Raw genomic sequence first — 4281 nt, forward strand, 5'->3', positions numbered from 1 at the left:
TTTCCATTTTCACTGACTGGCTTTCTTGCCTGCATTGCATGCCAGCCTCTGGCTTCTTTACTATTCCTTCCATCCAGAAACAGCACACACAAAAACTGCAGGTGCTTCCTTAGCCTGACAAAGGGTTTTTCAACCCCAAAATTGCTAAGATATATTTCTCTAACTATTCAGTTGGTCTACTAAAAGATACCATATGGACCCAAAGAACATTGTCTGCCAGTGCCATGTCCTTAGACCAACATGGCTACAACTGACATCCCTCCGGTCATCTGACAAGAAGAAGGCAAGGCCCTGGGCGCACCTAAGCCCCAGGGCTGGCAGGGAGAGTTCACTGGCAGCTACTGGAGAAGAAGCTCCTGCAAGAAAGGAAAGGAAAAACTCGCGTCATAAGTTTTGCTTGTCAGCAGTTTGAGGTGCAGTTTCCCAGAAACCCCTGCACCAATCTCCTTGAAATATGGCAGGCTTCATGGCCTCAGCAGGGGCTACCATGCCTGCTGTTTTCATTTGACTCAGGCAAGAAATGACAAAGTTGTAGGCATTTGTGTGATTCCCAATTATAACCTACGGGTAAAACGTCAAAACACGTCAAAACAGCAAAACAGTTTCAATTAAACGAAATGGAGCACGGCTTCAAAACAAAATGACAAAATGAAACACTGTCCCTTTGAAATGGTGAAACAGAAGTCAAAATGAAATGGTGCTGTTTCACACAGCCCTAGTGTCACTTGACAATGTTAAGTAGCCCATGCAAAGTGATGCATGGACCCAAATGGATGCATGATTCTGGTTTAGGAATCAGTCCACTTAGAGCAGCACAATGTGTTTGAGGATGGCACTGTGGAGCATGGTAATTTTACCAAATAGACATGGCTAAGAAGGCTAATGTGAATCCTGCATGCGATGGCTACTGAGGTAATGTTATCCATGTAGGTGGTCCTGGTGACATCACTGCTAGGAGGTTATATCCTGCAGTAATCTCTGCACAATTTGAAGGTTGTTTAGAAACTGGAGAGGTTTCAAAAAGAGAGCCACAATGATTGTACAGTATAACCTCATAAATCTGGGTACGAAAAATCTGGAATTATCAAAAATCCAACACTTTCCCCTGCTGCTGTGGGACCAGCTGCCACTCCCCACATCCCTCCCGAAAGCAAAGGGGGAAGCTTGCACACAGTGGATGCCATTGCCATTCACCATCCTGAGCTGCGGCTCCACTCACCGCCCCCACCTGGCATTTTCAAATTTCCAGCAAGTGCTTGGCCCTGAAATTATGAAGTTATACTGTATAAGTGAAAAGCTCAATCTGTTTAACTTCTTCAAAAGGGTAAGAGGGGAGAAATGCTAACATTTTTCTGAATTTGAATATTACAGGCCATGTTCGGTAGAAGAATTCATTAAATCAACTTTGATATCTTCTTAATCATTGTCTCTACTTTAACCACAAGTAAAGCACCTAATGCAGGAATTATTAGATGTAGTTCTATGACCTGTGTTATGCACGAGGTCAGGTTATCTGGTCATAATGTTCATTCTGGCCTTATCTATAAAAATCTTTTAAATAAACAGAACTAGAGCAGTGATTGAGTGGTTCACATAGATATTTATTTCTACGTAGAAATAACTGCAAACCACCTTGTGATTTCCCTTCTTTATGTGGACTGACCATATTTGGCTTGAAATTGAAGCTGTGTTATGGTTGCACAGCTGAATATAATGAATATACAATTAATATATTAAGTCATTCATTCAGTACTGAGAGCTCCTGCCTGTGATCAGGCCCTAAAACCAGCCTCCTTTTCCCACTTTTCTTAAGTTATCAAACAAGCACCTTCTTGTTTTTCCCTAGAAAAACCCTAACTCCTGGAAAAAAACTCCTGTAAACCTCTACAAAGCTATATAGTTATTTTTGCTTACAGATCACTGAATCATATGGTTTTTAGAGACATCAAGGATCACCTGGTCCAACTCTTGTATAGATACAGGATTTTCCACTCTTAAACTGCCCCAGACAGATGCCTATTTAGCACCCTCTTGAAACTGTCTAAAGAAAGAGATTCCTCAGCCTTCTTAGGTAACTGTTAGCCTACTGATTTAACAGTGGAATTTTTTTCCTGAGATGTGATCTAAATCTGCCTTGCTGTATTTTAAACCCCTTGCCTCTTGTCATGCCATTATAACAAGGGAATACATTTTTATCCATCTTCTTTATGATTATCTTTCAAAAATTGAAAATTGCTATCATGTCCCTACTTAATATCTTTTTTTCCAAATTAAACACACCTAATTCTCTCAACCCTTTCTCATGTGGTTTCCATTCCAACCCATTTATCATGTTATTTACTCAACTCTAGGCTTCTTTGGTTTATCTATATCCTTAAAATATGGCGTCCCAAGCTAGGCACAGTATTCTATTTAAGGCCTAAGCAGTTCCTCCTTGTCCTATAACAGTATTAACCCACACTGGATTGCTCTTTAGCAGTGATATAATGCTTTAACTAATGGTGAGTTGATGAGTCACCCTAAAGTCAGGTCATCTCACTAGCACTACAGTCATGCCAGTTATCCCCCAATCTGTATTTGTGATTCAGGCATGTATAGTGCCTCAAATTTGCCTTTCCTGAATTTCATTTTGCTACCTATATGCCACTTTACAAGCATTTATCAAAACAGTTTTGAATTTTAATCCTGTCATTTGCAAAGCTGACCAGTATATTCTCTATCTATGTGTTCATGTCATTAATAAAAAGGTTAAACAACACTGGACCCAGGCCAGAACAGAGCCCTGTGAAAAACCCTCTTGAGACCACATGTTTGTCTGACACTGACTTACTCTATTTTCTTGCCGTTACTTAACCCATTATGTACCACCTAAGGATAATTCTGTTTCATCCATTTTGCTCCATCTTATCTATGGCATGCCTACACAAATTTTGACAGTGATTAGGCTGCTGATGTGCTGAGACCACTGCTTACCATGCTGGCCAATATTTGTGGGTCTACTTACACCATGGCTGAAGAGTCCAAAATTCATGGCCAGATCATGACCTGAGCTGCCATTTTCAGTCTTTTCATGGTGAAGCCCCTGCCCCGCCACTGATTGGCTAGGGGCTCTGGTGGTCCCACCCCTCACCACAGATTGGCTGAGGTGCTGAAACTGCAGCATTATGACTAGGGCTGTATGAAATTTTGCCAGCTGTTTTGTTCTGATGCCATTTCAAGAAAATTTTTGAAACATTTTGAGTTTCGAAACTCAAGCTGGACTTGCCTGCAGGGAAATAAAAAGTAAGGAGAGGGAGGGGGAAGAGGAGGGAAGACGTGGGAAGGACTGCTTTCATATTGACTCTGTAGCTGGCCAGTGACTGTGATCCTTCCCTGAGGTCCCTTCTGATCCCAGTGCTCTGGGGGAGGGATGGAAAAACTGCATAAAAGCAGCACTGTTGGAACTGGCCTGCTTTCTGTCACCCATGTCAATGAGTTTTGCTTGTCAGTAGCCTGAGGTACAGTTTTCCAGAAACCTCTGCACCTATCTTCTTGAAAGCTGGCAGGATTCGTGGCCTCAGCATCCCTGCAGTTTTCACCCTACTGTGCCTTAACACATACACAGTGCCACCCATGTCATGAGTTTTGCTTGTCAGCAGCCTGAGGTGCAGTTTCTCAGAAACCCCTACACCTATCTTTTTTAAACTTGGCAGGCTTCATGGCCTCAGAAGGGGCTACTACCATCCTTGCAGGTTTCATCTGAATCAGTCAAGAGCTAACAAAGTTATAGGCAGTTTAATGGTTCCCCATTATAGTCTATAGGCGAAATGTTGAAACAGCGTTGAAACAGCAAAAGAGATTCGACACAACAAAGTGGAACAGTGGTTTCAAAATGAAATGAAACTCAAAACAAAACACAGTCCCATCAAAACATCAAAACATCAATTGAAACAAAATGGTGCTGTTTTGCACCACCCTAGTAATTACCCTGATAATCCCACTGAAGCCATTCATTGACACATTATTAAATAATCTAAGCATTCAATTAAACTCTAAACTGAAATGTCTTATGAAATTAAAGCTAAACACACCATGAATTATAACAAATACCGTCACCATAATTTATTATTAACATTGTAAAAAGGAGTTTAGACATAGTTTCATAGTTTCTAGGGTCAGAAGGGACCTGAGCAGATCATCAAGTCCGACCCTCTGCCATGGCAGGAAAGAGTACTGGGGTCAAACGACCCCAGCAAGGTGTTCATCCAACCTCCTCTTAAAAACCCCCAGGGTAGGAGCCTG

The sequence above is a fragment of the Crocodylus porosus genome, unplaced genomic scaffold, assembly GCF_001723895.1.
Source record: "Crocodylus porosus isolate Cpor-Errol unplaced genomic scaffold, CroPor_comp1, whole genome shotgun sequence".
NCBI lineage: Eukaryota > Metazoa > Chordata > Crocodylia > Crocodylidae > Crocodylus > Crocodylus porosus.